Genomic DNA, 22,351 nt, shown 5'->3' on the forward strand with positions numbered 1-22,351 from the left:
ATGGGAACGGAAAAGCAGGGAGCCAGAATCAGATCTGAATCTGAATCAGCCAGAAAAGAGGCTTCACCTCTTCGGCAATGGACATGGCATTAGCTCTAGGTATTTCAGTAGTATGCTGAGTTGCTACGCTGACTTTTCAGTGTAAACCTGGCACAACGGCCTTTTAGAAAGTGGTGTGTAATTCAGATATATCTTATGTAGCCATGCAAGGCATGTTCTGGAGTTTCATCTTGTGGGGGAAGGGAAGGAGTGAGAAAAGAGTCGTATCTCCATTGCCCAGAAAGCCTGTTAACCACACTCAGTGGGTACATTTGCTTCTGCTGGCATATGGGGCTCAGAGGTGCTTTGGAGAGCAAAGGGATGCAGAATTTTCCTATCTGAGTGAGATTGGGCTTGAAATGTCATATATCCTTATAGGGCCCCATTAACCCATTTTGAGATGCTTGTGTTGATCATGCATCTGGACACAGATCTTGGTGGACAGCAATGCACTAAAAGAAAAAGACATAGTTAACGATGGTGGGAGAAAAACGCAGCATCCTAAACCTTGCCTTTGAAACTGAGGGAGTCTTTAGAGATTTGTAGACAGCAGGGGTTGCTTATGCTGCTTAACAGCGTATTCTGCCACTGACACAGCAGCACCTTCCTTTTATAGTTCGTGTTGGCAGAGTCTGCCTTTCTATCCCCATTCGGCTGCCCATGGAAGTTATTTACAACCTCAGCAGAAAGATCAAACAACGCTGTGATAACTGGCCCCTATCGACACTGTCAGGTTTCCAGGTCTGTAAGACAAATGTCGCTTCTGGCTCGCAGCACCCTGTGTGCTGTGCATTTTGATGCAGATTTTTATTACCTGGCAGGTGGCTTGGGAGTCACGGATGGGGAAAAAAGGGCTGAGATCAATAAGGGAGAATGATCAAGTCGTGTCAGAGAGGGGTCAGCAGGCAGCAGTTGTGGAAGTTGCCCCCTTGACGTGACTCTCAGGGGGGGTGAGGGGGAGTGCCTTGATTTCTAAAAAGCATCATGCTGTGTTAAGAGGGCCTAATTATAGCTGTTGCTGTGGCCAGCTAAAATAACAGAGGGCTTTGAACAGGGATGGTGAATAACTGTGTTTTATTCTGGTTAGTGGTGGTGTTGCTGCCATCTCTCTGTCTTGCACTGGGCTGTGCTGGCTCTGTCTTTTCCTAATTCCATAGGGTTTGGAGAGGCCCTGGGAGACCCTCTAGTCCCATGTGAGATTGACTGCAGCCATTTCTTTTCCTGAGATGGGCTTATCCTGCCTGCTCTTAAAAACCTCCAATGTCACCTTCCTTTAATGTGCTCGTTTTTGTGCAGCAACTGGTGCTGCCACTGTTTTATCTGTAGACATTTCAACACAGGATTAACTTTTCCAGCTCAAAAAGGCAAGTGGCTAAGACTTCTGGCAAGGGATATCGGCTGCTATTATGCTTTTATCCTGCTGTGCTTCTTCCAGGATCAGAGAAGTCTTGCTTTCTGTAGTAAGACCTGCAGATATTGTTGTTGGATTTCAATGATGTACTAAAACCCAAGGAAGCTTTAACCACAAGACAAAACAAAACAAAAAAACCCTCACAATTTTTGCTGTGGTTGCACAAGCAGGGCTAGCTATGACAGAGAAGGGCTTTGTCAAAGTTTCAGACAGAACTTTGTAGTAGATTTAGCAACCTCTTAATTTTATCTTGGATGTGTCTCCTTGGAATTAGACGAGCAGCAGATTCTGCAGTTTTCTTCCAGCACAATCCAGGAAGATGTCTGTAAGCAGTTTCTGCGTTATAGTCCCTATTTATATCTGTAATTAAAGAAATAAGTATCATAGTTATCTTTCTAATTTCGTAATTACCTCTTTGAAATAATAGCCCTGTTCCAGGTGTTTTCTAAAATAAAACAGCTAGGGAAATTAATTTCAATTACGAAGGAAAAAATACAAACTGAAATGGAGTGTTATTAAAAAAACCCACCTTAAACTACAATCACACACACAAAGAAACCCCCAACCAAACCCAACATGTTTCTTGGAGGGTACTTCATTTAGGTAATTAAATCTGTGCAGTGTGAACGAACCATCGGCAGCAGTGCCCTTTATCAAATGACATTTAAAGCACATTAATCTGCTGAATTCTGAGGCTTCCCAGCAGCTTAAAACACATCTGGAGGCAAAAAATGAGTGAATTCTTCATGGGAATGAATAGTCTTTTGGTATGTAGTACAGTTGCTCTAGGCTTTCTCACTTGGAAGATTTAGTAATGTGGAGAAACCTGAGTTGTATACGTGTAAATTCAGAAGAAATCACAAGTTTATGGTGTGTGCATGTTGGAGTTCAGAAGAAAGATAAGTTTTTCATCCAAAAGAAAATGAAAGAAACCATGATGGAACACTCTTATCTCAACCATTGCTTTCTTTTCTTTCTCCCTAATCATTCTTCCAGCACCTTTTGTATTGTCTGTGACCACTGCAAATCCTATTTTCTTCCTGAGATAGGGTTGCAGGGGGAAACTGTTTGATGTGGGATATGTGGAAAGGAGCTCTCAGAGAGCTGCCAAAGCTGGCAGATTTTGGGAGAAAGTCATGCTCATTAAAGCTCAAAGTCTGAAGTTGAATTCTGCAGCAGCACCTCTTTTCTTCTTCAGCTTTAGGCAACACCCAAAAATGGCCACTGGAACAGAGCTCAAAAGAAAAAGTATGCCCTGAAAGCAAATTATTAAGGTCACAGCTCTCTTCTGAGTTTTTCAAAGTGTACCTGTTGCTATTACTCTTATAGGTTTGCTGCTCCTGTCAGGAATTACTTCAGTGGGGTATGGTAGCACCTGCCATCTTGCAGGCCGCATTGAGCTATCAAAGTATCAAATGTTTTTTTTTCCCCTAGGCTTTAATTAATTCATGCAGCCCTGCTGGCATGTGGAGGGTCCTTGATGAAATTTCAGGTTTAAACAAATGCTTGGTACAAGTGAAAGGCTCACAGTTTGTGCCTTTGAATTTATATGTAGCTCTTGAATCTGGCCCTGTGATGTCTTAAGAAAGCCTTCTCTGGTAGAATCCCTAAAGTCCTTGGCTTCATCTTGGGTAAGAGTTAAAATTGTTCTCAACCAGCATAGGGAAGTGCTATAGCAGAGGGTGAAAATGAAGAGGAAAGTTCACTTTCCTCTTCATTACCTCATAGAGATAAAATACAGTCTTGGGGATACTCAGTGCCTGCAAGTATATACTTTTAGGCTTAGAAAGAGCTTATCAGATTTGCATGTTATGCTAGGCAAGTGCTACTTCCATTTCAGGGTAAGATCTGGTGCATATCACCTCATCCCACCACCCACGCTGCCTGAACTCTAAATGACTGTTTACAATTGCAACAATTCTTTTGAATTGATTATCAGTCCTTTCGCTAATAATGTGGGACTACGAACTTGTCAAGGAGGTCCTGAATGGCCATTGGGAAGGGATGGAATGTAAAAGGGCCAGGATTCATTCACAGAAAGGGCATGTTTCAAATGGAGAATGGGATTACAGCTTGGAAGAACTGAAATTGGGCATTTAGGATCTCTTTGAAATTAGTGCTTCAAAAAGCATTTGCCTTCTAGCGAAAATATTCTTTGAACATTGCAAAACATAAGTGAATTTGCCTTGGATGTATTTTTCATAATTGTTCTCTTCCTTTGTGTTAATAACTAAGGCTATTGCTGCTTAAGGACTTGATCCCTTACAGTCTGTCTTTTTCTCTCTCTCTCCTTGATCCTGCAGTGAAGTCATAATACTGCATTTTTTGTGATATTACAATAATTTCCATGGCAACAGACTGATGTCCAAAATACGGGATCGCAACTTTAGTGTGGGATCAAGCAAGAGGAGACAAAGTCCTTGTTAAAGTCCTTCGTCAATAAGAAAAAAAAGAACTCATAAAAAATCCATTAATTTTATTATGCATTTCCTTCTCCAGCTGGGAATGAGTGCATGTGAAAAGTATGTCTTTGAAGGACCTGTTTATTTTTTACTTGTTTGTTGATCAATAAAATGTTGGTTTGAAAAGAAACATGTGAACTAAGGCGCTGCAGCTATAATATATACAGAAACTTACATAAAATCCTGATGATAATTTTTTTTTGAAACAGAGGAGTGCTTTCCTAATACCAATAGACCTATATAGGGCAATGACCATGAAAGGTTGCTTGGCAGACCTTCCCCAGGACAGATTACCTTTATGCATTTGTTTGTAGGCCCCTTAGGAACTTCCTGATCCACCCCAGTTGTAGCTATGCTCCATTACGCTCCCCTAGTCATGATATTTCTCTCTTAAGACCTTGCCACATCCCTAACAATTGTTCTGCCTCCAGTCGGCCACATCGGGGAAAAAGAAACCACGGCCCTCAGAGACCTGTTCTGCAAACCTCGCATGTGCTTAACAGACAAGACCACCTCCTACCCTACTTTGGAATACCCTGAACCCCATAGATATTTTGGAGGGCATCATGAAGGCCAGGCAGTGTCAGAAGCAGACCTTCTGACAGAAGTATCTGCTATACTGGCAGTTCAGAGGCACCAAAAAAGCTTACCAAATAAAAACTCTGCCAGGGTTACCTTTGCTTTTTGTGTGCTCCTTCCCAAGAACTGGGGCTAGCTTGGAGAGGACAATGCACAAACACTTCATAGATATTTTCAAACAGGATCAAGAAAGTGGCAAAGGATACCGTGGTTTAGTAGTCCTATACCGCAAAAGATGCCCTTGGTGCAACAAGAGGTTGGCTGGCTCATCTTCTGTCATGCAGTGTTTCATGCAGAGAGCACAGAGAGACTCTGAACAGGAGGCTGTTGTCAGTCTTGTCTACTTCCTCCAAGACCTTGTTCTAAACAGTTGTCACCCCATCAAGGAAATACCAGGTTATCTGGACTTCTGTGAAGTACATGTGGAAGGGCTGAAGCTATGGCTGGCCAGCCTGTGGCAGAGACAAGGGATGGTGAGGTAAGGATGGCTGAGTTTGAAGCATGAGTACCAACCTGTCCTAGGCTGTTGGCTTCTGAGGAGCCATCATGAGTCAACTTGTGTTACTCCAGCCCTCTTTTCTGACTTTCTGTCAGCAGACTAAGATGTCAGAATTTTTTATTCTCATCCCATGGGCCTGATTCTCCTCTGACTTACACCGAGGCATGTCAGAAGTGCTCCCTCTGAGGCCAATATATTGGTGTAAATTAGAAGAGAATCAAGCAGTGTGTAAAGACAGACTCAGGCTTCAGGATCTGTTCTCCCTTTGGTGCATGCTGTGATTTATGCACAAAACTCCTATTAGCAACAGTGGGAGAAGAGATACTTACATTGCTAAACAGGATTTTTTTTTTCTCAGCTGCCTGAAGCTACTCAGCATAAGCCTGTTGTGAAAGTGATTGGAGATTTAGGGGAAGGGTGCCAAAGAGAAATAAGAAAAACAAAACTAATCCTAAACTAAGAAACTGTAAGAATTGTGGGGTCTTTGCTGGGTTTTCTTTTTTTTTTTCTTTTTCTTTTTTTTTTTTTCCCCCCAAACCTGGAGGTTTTTTTAACAACTAAATAACTGTTCTTGATAGCCCTGAATTTTTGGAGTGGCTCAATTGGTGGGGATTTGCACAGCCCCTGATAAGGGTGGAGGGAAAAGGACAAGGAAAGTTGAAAGTCGAAAAGCTGGAATCTCTGCACATTTGCTTCATTGTAATTTGCCTTCTAACAGCAGACCTCTATGGAAATACAGCTGTTGCTCTTGCTATTTTGCAAACCAGGTTTTTCTCCTTTTTCCTTTTAATAGAAATGTAACATTTGATCTGATTGCTAGCTTCAGAACTGTTACAATTAAGATGAGTTTTTCTTCTCTTCTGCCTTCTCTACAACGTCTTCTGAATTTCTAGTCTCCTTAAGAAAAGGCTTATTCTCTTGCCTTGAGATGTACACATAAGGACAAGCTGCTCCTTGATGTTACAGGGTAGAATCTACCAATTCTGCTGTAATCCAAGTCCAGGCATTGCAGCAAACTGGCAAGAGTTAATCTTTATTAAGCAAAACCATATAGGACCCACACAGGCTCTATAGTCGTAGCGTATTCTCATGCTTACCATTTCCTTTATTGATTTGCCTGTCTAAATGAGTACTTCTCAACTCTGTGGGTGTTTTCCAATTAGATAAAAGGCAATTCATGTCACCCTGCTGCAGCTCTAACAGCCATAACCAAGAGAGTGCATTGAGGACTCCTCAGCAGAACAACCTAGTTTAATCAAGGCGGCCCCCTTCAGCGCTACCTCATCTGCAGGACATCTCTCTTCACACGCAATGCTTCCTTTATTGGAACTTTAGAGGAATGGGCTGCAGCTACACTAACAGCTGCGGCTGCGCTTTATGGGCCAGCTATATGGTTAGCGGAGAAGATGCATGAGCTTCCCTCTCTCAGGCTGTTTTGGGAAAGCGCTACTTCTCCAACGAGAATGCGGGCGCGATGCACGCAGAGCTCGACACCTTGCTCCGGTAAGAGCTGCTGTCGGCATCGCCTTTCCCAAATAGGAACAAAAACATTTCAGAAGATTGTCACTGCTGCCTACGTGACTGGTGCTGCTGCTGCTGTGAAAGCTGAATCTGATAAACCTCCTAACAGTCAGAGCCGAGCAGGCACGTGCTGAGTGTTATGTGTTTGCTGGAGAATCACAGACTCTGTCTTTTGTGGGAGAAGCATGTTTTCCCACATGCCCAGAGAGCTCTTATGTTTCCCTTCCCAATACAGCACTCAGCCGACGGGCAATCCCTGAGCATGGCTGAGGAAACCACAAAGGGAAGTGAGGGTTTAAATCTGAAACTCTAGCTTAACACTCTGCATCCCATCCTGGTTTTGACCCTTTGAATTTCTCCTTGCCGCTGCCTTTCACACTCCTCTGCCACATGCTCTCCCAGCACACCACCCAGCTGAAAGACTTTGGGCAGATGCCTTCAACAGGGTCCCTGTGCTTCTTGCTTTACTATCCAGCCCTATGTCCCCACCACTCTCTTTGATTGCTCTAGTGACACATTCCTTGTGACCTCCACGGAAGCCTTGCATCTCTGAGGAGCCTGTTTGTCACCTATACGTAGGACCACTGGTGCCAACCTCTGGTGGATAAAGGGAGCAACCAGCTGTTCCTTATGCATCAGCTAGAGCTCTGGGAGAGATGAGGAAGGCATTCTTGGCCCTATGTATTTGTTATTAAGAGGAAGAAATGTGTCTGGGTACACAGAATTTCAGTTGCATTGCTTTCTACCCATAGTCCTCTTGGAAGATGCCATGACTTCATGCGAACTCAGAATCACTGGGTGACTCTGAGCTAAAGGATGGGGATGGGTTTCTCTTTGTGTACTGCACGGTCTCATTTACTATCTGATGTATCGTAAGGTATACACATAGCGTCTTAGAGCACAGAAAGGGCTTTTAGCTTAAATTGTAGAGGACAGAAGTGGCAGAGTATAAACTCAGGTGAGATCTCTCTACACACTGGGCAGAACTAAAATTTCTTTGCCTATGTAAGGTCTCACCCAGAACCTTTTCAGTATCCAGGTGGTCTTTCTCAAGGGACAGGTCCATCTAAAGTGCTCCGTGAGATGCCAGGGCAATGCTGCTATAGACCCCAAACTGTGATTGAGTCTTGTGGAGCATCAGGTGGTCAAGGAATACTTTTCAGTTGCAATTCCTAGATTGTAACCAAAGTTACATTGAGGAGTATTTTATTTACCTCAATAAATTTTATTGTTACCAAAGTTAATGCTGTATTATTTTATTTTTCAGTAAGAGGAGAGAAAGGAGTATCCTGTTACTCTGTTTCTTATCAAGTTTAATGTGTGATTCGTTGGAGGAGATTGGGCTTCCTGTTGTTGTTTTGTTTTGTGGAGGTTTTTTTATACGCTTTTGAGAAAGGGCAAAAAAGAGAGTGAGTGGCATTTGGTTATGATTCTCTATTATTTTACATTAGGATCTGGTATTAGCGCTTGTGCATTGCTAATGCAGGGCAGCCAGAGAAAGTATGCTGTGATACCAGAAAATCTGGGTGTGATTTTGAGCAGGTGGTTCTCATTTTTCCTGGGCTTGAAGCAAGATAACTGGTCCTTCTTGCTTCAGAAACTAGTAGTGCTCTTGCTGTGACAGCATGAAGCAAAAGTATCTCAAGTGCTGCTGTGAAGGGTGCTGGAGTGGGCTGCCTGTAAGAGACGACTTGGACTTTCTGGGGTTTGGAGCTTACCTGGTACCTTCTGGCTTGGGGCAACATATGCAGAGCCAAGAAACCTGCCAGTGCCCTGTGTAGCTCGCCAGAAGTAGTTGTTGGACTCCACTGTATTCACGAGATGCAGCTGCCTCACCTTTAGGAAGTGAGTCACTGCAGAAGGTAAGGCACTTTCTTAGCGTTAGCATAGCTCTTTGTTCAGCGTGAGCAGAAAGCGCTCCCAGCAGCGGTTCTCCTCCCATTGCCACGTGTGTCAGCCAGGCTGAACGCTGCAGCAGCTCTGCAATCCGCTCCCCTGCAGCCCCTTTTCAAAGTACATTCACTGGCCGCTTTTAAAAGTCTCATTACCGCTGCACTTAGTCGCAAGACGACTTTAATCCTTCCATCGTGCCTTAGGTGGGATGTTTCCAGGCCACGGCTCTCAATCCTCAGAGGCACTGCACTTTTTGGAGGAAACGGTGTTGAGATCTGACTTGGCAAACTTTGCTCATCGGGAGCGTTAGACTATACTACCAGTGAGAAAATATACAAGGATTTGTCCTTCCTCTCCACACCACTGCAACAACCCCCTGGCTAACCTGGAGCTTTGCATAGCCAGTACGTTAATGCCACCTGGCTGCTGTAAAGCAGAATGGGAGATGGCTCTGCTCTACTTGCCTTTCTTCTGGGGTGTTACTGGCCACGTTAATTCGTGTCTGTCTTCTCTAGCCTGCCCGTTTTTCCACTAAACTTGTAGGGACTCAATTATGTTGGAGGCTTATATCCTCCCCTTTCAAATCTGGGTGAAATTAGCCATTGAGTTCAAAAGATGAGGGAGGACTTGCAAATTCACACATGTACTAGACAGACAGCATGAATACGTAAGCTTCCTATTATTAGAAAGTTAGGTTAAACATAAATAGTGAAATGCCTGGAAATTTACAGTGTGACTCTCATAAATTAAACATCATCATACAATATTATACTTGTCTATACAAATTCTTCCAGTGAAAAAAAGTAAGGAAAAAAACCCCCAAATAATCATGGTAAATGGCATTTTTCAACTCTCATTGGAGCATAAGCAGAGAAACAGAAGCTAAACACCAAAAGGTAAAATGAGTAATATGTTACTCATTTCTCACATTAAGAGCCTGAGAAAAATGTGAAAAAGTATACATCAAGAAGAGTAAAAAAGTAATAGATGAGTTAAAAATACCTTGATGGCAGTTTACATTTATTTCCTTCCAAAAATCAAGACAGTTCATTTTTTTCAAAATGTGCGTTTGAATGCCTCTGGCTGTTAATCTTAACAAGTATACTGAAGGACTTTATTAATTTTAAGAATTCTTTAACCTTGCTTTACATTATCTGAGAGATGTAGGTTTACTCAGGAATGTGTAATCACTGAACAAGCACTGCATCAGAGGGCAAGATGAATAGAATTAAGGTTGCCATGGGTACTTTGCTTTTGAATTTCTTCACTTTTGAGTTTAAAGTCTGAACATAAAAATTCCAGTAATTTTTGGCTTTTGTTGTTTAGCACTGAATACACACATAAATTAATGGCTTACTCATGGCTGCAAGTGTAGCTATTACTGTCTAATGTATAATTCCCTGTACACAGACAAGCTTTGTTTTTTCCTTGTTCTCTAAGTTTTTAATTGCCTAGTGTTCTGCAGTACGACATAAAGAGCAGGTGTTCAGAAACTATGTAGAAATTAAAAAAAAAAAAAGAGGAGAAGCAGGTTTTCTTTTGACTGAGAAATCTCCTCCAGCGTTTGGAATAGTGGAAGGAAGATAAATGAAGACCAGCGTTGTGCTAGGGTTTTTATGGATACTAGTGTAGGCTATAAAAAAAAAAATAAATCAGAAGAAGTCGTCTGTGAATAAAGACACGTAAATGGCATTGATTTGGGGAATATCAAATTGCAGAGCATTTCTTCTCCTTTATGCAAACTCATGAAACTCCTGTTGCTGGGAGGGAGGTTAACTGATTCTAGCCTGAAAGTTTGATCAAAAAGTTGTATCGGATCTGTTTGATGTTGTCATGGTTTTGGCCGGATTGGCCCATCAGAATGACAAATGGCCCTCTCTGCCCCCGCTCTCCAAAGAGAGGAGAGGAAGAGATAAGGAGATTTACAAGTTTAGAAAAAGAACTAAACTACTTTAATGAAAATAATAATAAATAAGGAAATAGTAAATAATAATAGAATAATAAAAATAAAAGTATACAATATATACAAAACCGTATCCAGCTCCCAGGATGACGATCGCGTCACCAGCAGGCCCAGGGAAAATCCCAGACTGTTCAGGAGCTGAGTTCCAGAAATATGGAATGCTCGGATGAGGATCAAAGGCAGACAAACAGACAGGGTCCTCCTCAGATGTCGGCCCTTGAAGAAAGAGAGCGAGCCCTTTGCCCCTTTTTATCCCTTAGCTTTTATACTGAGCATGATGCATATGGGATGGAATACCCTGTTGGTCAGTTTTGGGTCACCTGTCCTGTCTGCTCCTCCCTATTGGTGTGACCCCTCTACGCTTTTCCACTTCTGACCCTCTGACGGGGCAAATAGCGAAGTTAGCTGACCTTAGTTGTTATAGCAATAAGTATAAGCAAGAGCCTCTGCGCATAACGTTCTTTGGTATAATCAGGTCTTATCACTCTGAGGGTGAACAGTTTCTGAACAATATGCTGTTAATTTCAGACTTTAGTCAGTTAGAAGAAGCCCAGCTAAAAAGTAAAATTACAAAACAGAAAAATGGTTCTGTTTTACCTCAAACCAGGACAGATGTTCACACTGGCATCTGGAGAGGTGCGCAGATGGTGCGGTAGTTGCTGCGCTGAGATACAGAAAGCTGAAACCATCCCAGGAGGCCTGAACTTACCTCCTCTATCGCTCACCACAGGGACTGCAGTCTTGCAGGCGGAGGCATCGCAGCCTGCGTTTTGCACCCTTTGAGCTTAAAATACCAGGGTGATGCTCTTGTCTGCTGTTGAATAGGCACAAGGGTGAGACTCAGCGTGTGCTGACCCCCCGGTTGCCACACTTTTTAATGAATATTTCCACTATAGCCTCTATATCCAGAGCCAGGCAATTACTGAAGTAGCTGCCCTGGTCATTAGGAACAGCATAGCTGTTGGATGAGTCTTCCCCAGCTTCAGGGGGAGTTTTGTGGCCTGTTTTGGGTTATGCCTTGCAACACTTAACTCTGTTAGCCAGTGCCAGCGAGGTGGTTCAGAGCTATCCTGGGCATCTGTGGGAGCCTCAGTCTCTGCTGCGTGGGCGTAATTCTGGTCCTGCTAGTAGAGTTTCTTTCTTGGCTAACAGGAGTCCTGGAATAGAGGGTATGCCTGGTTGGCATCCCTGCTCCCCGTGGCAGCGCTGGTTTGTTCCCCAGATTTTAGAGATGCAAAGAACCTAAAAGATCATCTTGTCCATCTGCTTGGCTGGCGCGTGATTGTTCCCCACAGCGTGTTTTCAAGTGTTTTGTCTCACTTAATTGATTCAAGGGGTGGGGCTTCCGTTACTTGTCTTGGGAGATATATTTCAAAATATAATAGACTTTTGTGTTGACAAATATTTCCTGATATGCAGCCTACACTTTCACTGATTTAATTACTATTGCCGTTTTGCAACTACCGGTGCTAATTACCATTGCCATGTTCATTCTTAAAACAATGTAGTGAGTTCTGAAGTAAGCTGGCATTTTAGGATTCTGTCAAATACAACTGGATGAATATTCATCCTGTGGGAAAATATCTAGTAAAATATTATAAATTCCATTATAAAGCAAAGTAAAGCATTGAGATGTAAAAATTTCTTCTGAAATGAGGAGCTCTGGGAAAAAACCCCAACCACTTCAAATAAAAATAAAATATTTCAAATTTGACATTATTTTGAAGAATTTAATCTAACTTTATTTTTTTTTTGTTCATTTCGGTTATCTGTCTTTCCATGTTAACTTTTTTTTTTTTTTAAAATGACTGTTACTCTTGGAGTAAGGCATCCATCATCTTACTCCTTGATGTGTCCCTGGGTTCAGATATGTGATGGTGTTTCATCCTTTGGACCATAGAGTTGTTTTCTCACTATCCCTGGGGCACCTGAGGAACTGGGATCCTTGCCTCTGAGACAGTCCCCTGGCAGATTCACTTTTCATACAAGTCCACAGATCCGACTCCTTCACTTCAGAGCCACCCATCTGCTGTTCAGCCAAAAATCCGGGGAACGCAAGTAACCCTTGCTGCTGCTGTGCTGGAGGTCAAGGAGAAATTTGCCTGGAATTATCTGCAGCTGCCACAGTCCCATAAACAGCTCATTTTTTAGCCAGTAACTTCCCATGGAATACTATTTTGTTGGGGAAAATATTCTGAGCAGGTGTAGGGAGAGTTTCTCTGCAAGTGAGCAGAGAAATGATGGTTGTGTTGGAGCACTGCTGGCAGGACTCTATTCCTTCTGCTTACTGGAGATACAATAATATGCTATTCTGCCTCTTCTCGTCTTGTGATACGTTCTGGGGGATATCTTTTTAATGGTAATGGCCACATGCTATAAGATGCACCTTGAGATGAGATGGATTTTATACACTCTTACCCACATTACAAATGCGACACTTGTGGTTTGAGTTGGTGAGAGTTATTCTTGATAGAGTTTAGTCGTTATTTCAGCTTCAGTGCATTTTAATCATGCTTCCTCTGTCTAACATAGAAAATATTTCCATTCTTCGCTCAGGTAGCTTTTTCTTTTTCCCTGTGGCTCTCAGAAATGAAACAGAGCAATAGAATTACTTCAGTTGATCTGTATGTTTGTGTGTCTCTACTCTTCACCAAAAGCACTGCATTTAAAAATCCATGCCATTTTGGGGAACTATTACTATTACCCTAGCTGGCTGATATTCTGCAATGCCTGTAAAACTGAAGTCCACTGAAGTGTTTAAGGCTGGAAGGGCATTTAATAGTGGGAAGGGAATCTGTACAGAGAATTATATTTTTTAAGGCCAGTTACTGGAAGGGTTTGCAGTTTTTAGCCCAATCAAAACGATAATGGGTAATTTTAAGCAGAGGAGCCAGAAATCTCAATAGGATCAGCAGTGCTCAGGTCGGGGTCTGGAGGCAGTAAATCTAAAATTTTCCTCCTGATTCTCTCTCTGATGTATGTTTTAGTCTGAGGGAAGTAGTTTATTCTGTGTCCAGCTTCAGTTTTCCTGAAAGTGATAAGGTTTGCAATGATAAGAAGAGAAACATTGTGCTAATGCAAATGGTGGGGTGTTGTTTTTTTGTTGTTGTTTTTTGTTTGTTTTGTTTTGTTTTTTTAGGCGCGTGAGTGTTTTGTTTCTTCTGTCAGATTTAGAATGAATATAAAACAGGTTTATCTTTTGTATTTTTTCTGAAAACTGATTCATATAAGACTTTATATTAGCAGCCTGCCCTCCATAGGGTTGATATGCTTGTTCTAGTTATTGGTACTTTTGCGTCTTTTACTGGTATACAACAAGATAAACGGTGCTCTTGTAAATAGAGGATGAATTCTGGGGAAGAATAAAGTGGGGAAGAGAAGGTTGTGAAATGTATCTATGGAGGATATTCTCAAATAATAATCATAATACTCTGCTTTGCAGTCTCCTGGGTTTCAGGGACCATAGAGGTAGTAGCGGGCTTGCTTCCTGGGCAGGGAAGTAAAAACACCAAACCTTTACCTATATGGGGTCCCACCAGGGGCTTAAATGGAAATTTGTGAGTGATCCAGTCATGGAAGGCAGTGAGGATTCAGAATTAAAAAAAAAACAAACCAAAAACCAAAACAGAAACCCAAAAAATCCACCAAAAAACCCAAGAGACAAAAATTCTCTGTAAAGAAGGTGAGAGGAGCTTTTGTAGGCTGTAGAACACGCCTAAGGCTTTGCTGTCCTGGAGGACTCTGAAACTGGGCTGCAAATAATGCATTAATCATTTGTAAAATAGTAAACCTAAAAAGGTAAGCAGCTGATGACAAGAGATGTCTGGACATCTGTTTTGCCATGGCTTAAACTGTCCTTCTGCCAACCAGAAGGAAAACAGAGCTCCAAAGGGAGATCACAGGAACTTTTTATGAAGTTACAGAAGTGGCTTAAATTCTCTGTCTGCTGTGAAGGGGAAGAACTGAAGTGAAATCCCAGTAGAGGCACTGGTCCTTGAGGGAAAACAGCTGAAGTGGAAGTGCTTTATGGAGAGGGACTGATCTGCAATGTTAGACAGGGCAAGAGAAATAACAGGAGCTCCTATGAAAACAGCTGAGTCACATAGATACAAACACAGTAAGAATAGGATGTAAAGTTTGTTTCATGGAAAAATTCTCTACAGACAAGAAATGGAAAAGAAATCTATTGTACATCCAGTTTACCCTGATGTATTCCTTAGCAGGATGGCTTTCTGTCGGATGGCTTTCCATTTGGATGGCTTTCCTGGGATGGGATGCCATGATGTAACCATTCCTCTTTAGCCCCGTAGATCTTACTGTTATTTTAATATTTCCTTTGGCTGTCTCTTGTCTCCTATCAATAACTACCCACAGGCTATCTTGAACTCTTCTGAATTGGAGGCAAAGTTATAATATTTTTGATATCGAATGGAGATTGTTTCCATTACAACAGGCTTTGTATTTATTGACGTATGTTCACCAAATAAAACAAAGTTAGCCCTGTTATGTAAAAATTATTTGGAGAATTATTCCATATAGTTGAAACTTATAGTTGTCTTATAAATATAGGTTTGAAATGTCAATTTTAAGAATTTTCTGCATGCAGTTTTAGTATTAGTTTGGAAGATATTTTATATATATATATTCATATATATATATATATATATATATTCTTTGTGCATGGGCTCCCTCTGGAGCTTTATCTTATAAAAAAAACCCCAAACCTAAAAGTACTTTTAAAGGTTTTAATCAGAGTCATCAAGCAAACAAATTAATTAAAGGTATTGTTTCTGTCATTGCAGCGTTCAGTACAAATCTGTTCTTCATGTATGTTAGATACATGATCGGAGTTTCACCATATTATGCCTGCTGAAGAAAGGAGCCATTAGAATTAATGTCTAGTTGGACATAAAAAGAGCCTTGTGTGAAAACCATGCCACGCAGCACAAGGATAATTAATTACAGTACTCTGAAGATGCAAAGTGCCATGTAAATCCCAGGCATTCATCACACCATTTAGAGTCTCATGGCTAATAACAGATTCGATTTTGCTTTCAGTGAATCATCATCAAAGGAAATTTTATTTCTCTGAATATTTTTACTATTTTCCATATGGGTTTTATTAGAGTGTGAGCACACACAAAGGAAAAATATTTAATCTATTAAAATCAGACTCCGCCACTATTGGTGCAGATAATTTCAGTGCTTTCCCCTGAGAAATTCTAGATAATCTTGGACAGAATTGAATGTCTGAAACCTATTTGATGATGCTGAGACATTTACCAACTTTTCTTTATTAAGAGCAAGGTAAGCAATAAGATCTATGTTGGTTTTATCAGAGGCGAAGACAGTAAAAATCATATTTCCTTGAATTGTGTTATTACTATTTGAAGAGCTTACAAATAACGTTATTCTGAGGAGTACTTTCTCTTTTTATTTTCATAAAATAGGAAGTTACTGTGCTTTAACCAGCTGCATTTCCTTTTTGTTAAGGAGGGATTCTGATTGACATCAGTAACCAAATGCAGATTATGTCCTTTAATATTTGTCAGTGATTTATACACTGTGCTGCCTTGACATGAGCAGAACAGTAGTTTTGTCCATCTCTCAATGCACCCTGACTATGGGCGAGGTGTATCAGAAATTTTGTCACACTGTTCTCACAAAAGAGATTTTTAATGCCTTGTCAGACTTAGAGGAATTTCTATTGCGTGGAGGCCTGACTGGATTTCTATTTCTTTTTGAAGTTATTTCAGTGTTTTCTTGGTTTGTCTTTTGTTTTTTTTCTCTGCCGCCCTCCCCCCCCCCAAAAAAAAAAAAAAGACTGGCACCTTGTACCATTAGTTTACAGACAGTGATGTGATGGAGATATTTTTCAGATACTTTCTGTAACGAGTTTGTGACTGTCCCTGTAAAGGCGTTCTGGTAATGAAGTGATTATCTTCCTGTGGAGCTCAGGGAAGAAAGCCAAGGTGTTCAGCTCTGAAAACAAAGACTACTCAATCATTTTTCTTGGAAAAAAACCCCAAACCCAACAAAACTTTTTTGTTACTAGCAGAAGCTCTTTTGTCCTCCGTGAGTGACCCACAGAACACTGAGACGGCTGTTCTGTGCACAAAGATCTCTCATCCTGGTCTGTTGCTGAGGTCCTTTTCACATCTTATCTAATGGTCTATTTTCCTCTTGAGGTATGCTGGCCTGGCAGACTTTTCTGAGGTGAGAGCACCGTGGATGTTCATAGAGTTCAGAGTTTCTTTGAAGCACCAGCTGTCTGTTCCAAGTGCGTATTCCATTACACTAACGTTAATCTTCCTCATTTGTGCATTTTATTTGTGCAGCTCCTCTTTCCTTCTTAGGAAAGGTTGCTGGTGGTTATGATAATCTTGCTGTTTATTTTAATTTATTAGCTGATGCAAGGATAACAATATACAGATTTTAAAAAATAATAGAGCCATTATCCTCAAGACTATTATAAGCTGAATGACTTCTTCAGTTAATAACTCACATTTTTTAAATTCCATTTGTCAGTTAAACATCCCATTTCCACTTTTAACATTTACTGCTTTTTTGGAAAACTTTAATTTCACAGCACTGTCTTAGAATTAAGCTCACTGTGTGCACTTTGTAACTTAAAGGACACTAATAAGCAGGACATCACACAAATTGTTTCAAATCACTGCCCTGTAAAGCAGACACGTTGAACTTAGTGTGGTAAAAGAAAAAGCAAGAGAAGCAGGAAGGGCCAGTGGGGAAAACTGTCATATTGAGTTTTGTGGTTATGGTCCTCCCTCAAGAACAAAGTCTGTTGAGACCAGTGAATTGTGAATTTCCTTTCAGGCTGAAACTCTTTTCCTCAAGTCAGTTGTGGTCAGGTTTGGGGCACGGTGCACCAGGTTTCCTTTCCTGGCTATAGTCGCTTTTCTCAGGTAGGTGGGAAACGATGAAAGGGGCTTCATCCTGGCAGTGACCACGCGACCGAGGTTCTGCAAGGCTGGTGCTTTGGATGTAGAAAGCAAAGCGCTTTCCCGGGGTGCAGCAGAAGTTGGATTGCCGTAGAGGTGCGAGGGTGAAAGGGGCAGGGTACAGGATCATCAATATTAGTGAATGAGTCTTCTGGGCGTTGAGCCAGCTTCCATAAATTGGAAATGGACTTGTTTTACCTTGGTGAAAGTCCCAACAGCTCAGGGCTAGGCAGATGCTGCCAGCACCCTGAGTTTTCCCCTTCTCTGCTTTGCTGAATGGATCTCAGGTGGTTTATGAACAGGTGAAACCCAAGGTTCGCCTTGGTCCTGCACTGCTGACAGGGAGGGACTCTTCTCCTTTGTCTGCTAGAGCTGCACAAAGCTGGCGGGAGAGCCCAGCCGGTTGTGCGGGAATGGGAAATAATATTCTGTGATTGATCTGAAAGGCAGAGAAAGGCAAGGGAGGAGTGAATGTAATTGTATGGGCTCAGCTGTTTACTATTTGCAGTGTGAGACTGCAATCAGGAGACTTTTCTGAAACTCAGGCTTTCTTAAGCAAAGCTGGTGAATTGAATGTACAATGTTAGCTCAGGCTGTAGTCCCTCATTTTTCTGTGGTTTGGTTAAATAAGGACAGTGCTTGTAATTTTTTTTCATTTGGTTCCCTAAACCCCCACTGTAAACTAACTTAAAGTTGTGTGATCATCTGCATCTGCTACTATGGCTTTTTTCTCTCCCTCACAATTAACTTGTGACTTGCTTAATTTTAAGGTGATTTGATGAAGAGATAGAATTTTCAAAAATAATGACTTCCCATTAGTTTCATGGGAGTAGGTGGCTGGATGGAGAAGACAGGGGCACCATGCATGCCCCACGATGGGAAAAGCTTTGGAAAATCCATAGAGAGCACAGATGTAGAAAGGCTTGGGTCAAAACTTTCTGGAAACCAGGCTTCCTAGCTTTGCCTGCTAATGGTGCTGTTTGCTTTGCATTTTAAGTGCACCAAGTTTGTGATGGCAGAATGGAGGTTATTCTGATCATTTGGTTTATGTGAGGAAATGTTCCATGCAAATGATGCATGTCCAATTTGAGGTAAGTCTGAGGCTCTTGAATGCTCTGCTCAGCCTGAAAGTGTAGTGATTCATAGGAGTTTGACACCACCACCAAACTTTCTGATTTATGAGAACATAAAATGTTAAAACATTCTTTTTCTCTTTATAATTGGCCATCCTGGGTCTCCTGTGGGGAAGGCCTATTTCACATTAAAATAAAATAAAATTAAATGTCAAAGTTATACTGAGGATGGCAAGGATTTTTTTCTGGTTAATTAACCATAACATTGTTTTTACAATTAAAGATTACTCGTTTCCTTTTCTGCCTTATATAGGTAATATTCAGAGGGTGCCTGTATGAACCTGCAGTTTTTATTCCTTAGTTTATATTCCAGAGAGTTGCATCTCACAGAAACTTTCTAAGTAAAGGCCAGGGAAATCAAAGTTGTTGAAGGTCTTATAGCCACTCGACTGAAGTATTTTAATGTCTTTGTTGTTGCATGGATGCAAGACTACAAATATTCCCACTGACCCACGTTTTTTCTGGGTGATATAAATGGCTGCTTTTGATAGATGAGACCTGTCTTTGCAGAGACCAAGAGGCCAAGTATTTTAGATCTCCCGCGATTATGGTTTCCTCTTTTATTCCTGCTTATATGAGCCTAATCCAAAGTCCAGTGAAGGAGATAAGTCTTCCTTCATGCGGCACTGGAAGGAACATGTAGAGAGAGCTGTCTGAAAGATTTTGGCAGTTTGTTTTTGTCAAAACTTGAAATGGCTTTGTGGTTTCTTGGAGGATCAGGAAGGGACCAGGCAAAAGACCCTGTTCTCTCTGGCTGTGAGAGAGTGAGCATCCAGCCCTGGCTCCCGACCAGACAGAACAGCCCTGAATCTCTTGCCCCACACTGTAGGCAAGTGCCCAAAGTATACAGGGGCTCTTATGTGTTCTTTTTTTTTGTCAGTGAGTACTTGAAAGGTTGTTTTCTTCATTAATATACAGAGGGACATTAAATTAAGTCACTGTTTTCCAACCGGTCCAACTTATGCATAATGGGATGCTCAGTCTGGCCATTCCCCTTTGTGGTGCTCTTACAGCAGTGTGTGACTGTGGTGGTATGATGTTCACCCGAAGTGGTGAAATTTCCCTTTGTGCAGGGGGTCAGCACCAAGTCCAGAGGAAACATGCTTTCCGCAGCAATCCTGGTCTAAAAGTGAACAAGGAGTTTAATTGGCCTTCAGGGGTGAATTTCAGTGGTGGTTTGTATCAAAGATCAGCCTCTGTGCTTTTTCCTTTCCTGGTGTTGTGCACACTGTCTTTGCTTTGGCTGTCCTTGAAAAGTCCCTGCTTGACTATTTTCATGGGTGCGTAACGTAGTTGGTTTTTTGAGTGTTTTCAAACCCACTCCTTTCCTCCTTTCATACTCCAAATAAAAATTTCTTGTTTAATTATCTTCTGAGTGAATTTTCAGAGAAGTATTCAGTTCAAACTGTCAGGTAGCAACACGGCATTTGTATTATAAACAAACAGCTAGCTGTGGAGGTAAAAAACAAAATAGGTACGCATGCGCAATGTCTAAGTGTGTGTGCCCATGTACATTTACATAAAACCCTACATTTGAGTGTGTATATATTAATCTATGAATATGTGTAAGTTTCTGCATGTGTGCACACCTAAGTATGTATGTATGTAAATGTAGGCAGGTTCTCTCACTGCAAGTGGGACAGGTCAGCTACAAGCTGTGGAACAATCTGAAAAGATCCACATATTGTGTGTTGAAAACAGGAGAGTTATGAAACAGTGAATGTGTGTAATGAGAATACAACAAAATGACTTGAAAGATCAGGTAGTTTTACAGTCCAGTGTCTCAAAGTTTTAAAAGAACGTAGGGAAAAACCTCGTTATAACTGCCCGCTTCTGCAGTTGCTGTCCTGTGCAAACAGACCGCAGAGCATTTTGGAAAAGAGAGACCAGTACCAACGGCTTGTTTTCAAGAAACTGCTTTAGAGCAAAAGGAAATCCATTGAAATGTAGCATAATGCTGTTCTAACTGAATTAAAAAGGGGCATATTTCAATTAGACTCGTATTGAGCAAAACACTCTCTCTGTTACGCTAGCTGGAGACAAGAGGGCTTTTGCAGGAGCGGAAAATGTGTGGTTGTCCTTGCTTATGGTGTAAACATCATGTATGTGTTGTCAGATCACCGCAGTCTCCCACCATTCAAACAGCATATCAAGTCTTGACCACTGAGGATGGAATAAATTTATAGCAGGAATGTGAAGGGACAATATCAATACTGTCGAGGCACAGAAACAGCAACACAAAACAGTAATAGGATGGCCAAGGGAAGAGACGGTGTTCTGCTCCTGGGAATAGGATATTTGAGCAACAGATGATGTTGAGAAATTACTAATACTCCATCAGCCTTCACTGAATTAGTGTTGGACACAGTCTAAGTGTCAAAGGGCAAGATCTCAGCCTTTAACAGGGGAGAACAGAATGGAGACTTCTTGACTAATTTGATATTTTAAATCAAGCTGGCCTGAGAAACATCATCCAAGGCTAAAGCACTGCTGAAATGCCACAGCAAGTTACCCATAGTCAAAATACTGAGGTTGTCTTAGACCCGGTATTACCGAATATTTTCATCAGTCACCTAGAAGATGGGGTAGAGAGCATACTTTTTAAATGCACAGATGACAGTAATCCAGGAGGGACCTCCAGAATATTTTAAAGGAAGACATGAATTCTAAATGACACATTGAAGCTACTATCTGAAAAAAAATAAGAGGCTATGCCATAGTGACAAGGCAAGATACTACAGGTAGATAGGAGTAATCAATCATGTGAATCCAGGATGGTTAAGTCCTGTGGAAAATTGGTGAAGGGGAACATGGTAGAGTCACAAAAACAAAAAAAGAAAAGAAAAGATGATTCAAAGATGCATGAATGTGAACTAATTTGTTGCTCAGATGCTGCCAAACTAGTCACCTAGAGTGGTTTGCCCAGTTTGGGTACTGTACTTCAAGGAAGATGTGGACCAACTGTAGAGAGTTCACGAAGGGATCAGAGATTCAAAGACACAACTGAATGAACAGCAGCTTCATAGCACGGAGGAAAGGCAACAAGGTAGGGATGCGGTAACGTTTTTCAAATATTCAACATAGAACATATAATTTTGTGGATAAGGTTCAGAAAAAAGTTGGAAAGGACTTGTCAAGTGATACAGCCAATGTGTGTTTGTAGTCAGTACGTGAGCAATTGAGGCATGTACACTTGAAGTAACAAGAGTGAGTGGGCAGTAGTTAGTTTCAGGCTTTAAAATTATTTCTTTAAACTTGACTCACTTAAACATAAAGCTAGAAAATGACTTGGCTTCCCGGGTAAACTTCAGTCATGAACATATTCAATGATGTTTGGATAACAGAAGAGAGAACATTACCAAGGTGATGCTTAATTGAGCTAAATACACATATAATCATTCCTATTACAGTGAAGTACTGTAGCATTTAGATGAAGTAAGCCACTTAGAAGATCCTGCAAATGTTTCATTGTGTTGCTGCTCCTTCTCTGACTTATGCTGATGGGGATGAGGAAATGCTCTGTTCAAATCCATGGTGCTAGGCAACTGTTAAACATCATTTGACATGCCAATATTAAGTCAGACTCATGTTTTCTTTGATTTTTTTTTTTTAGTAAATTATTCATTATTATTATAAGTGAATGGGCAGACCTTAAAAAAAACCACCCAAAATACAGCTAAGGAGAAGAACATGAGGACCTAACGTCAAACTGCTGATGATCATGGGGCAAGTCTTTCTTCTACAAATCTGGAAAAGACAAATAGGTGTAGTCTTTGTCCTAAATTGTCTTGCCATTCACGTTTCTTATCAAAGGAGCGTTACACAGATTCTGGCATCCTTTAATGTCAGTTTTATGCAGACTAATTTATCTGTGGCTTTAGGAGAACTT

Source organism: Larus michahellis, chromosome 2 (genome assembly GCF_964199755.1).
Source record: "Larus michahellis chromosome 2, bLarMic1.1, whole genome shotgun sequence".
NCBI lineage: Eukaryota > Metazoa > Chordata > Aves > Charadriiformes > Laridae > Larus > Larus michahellis.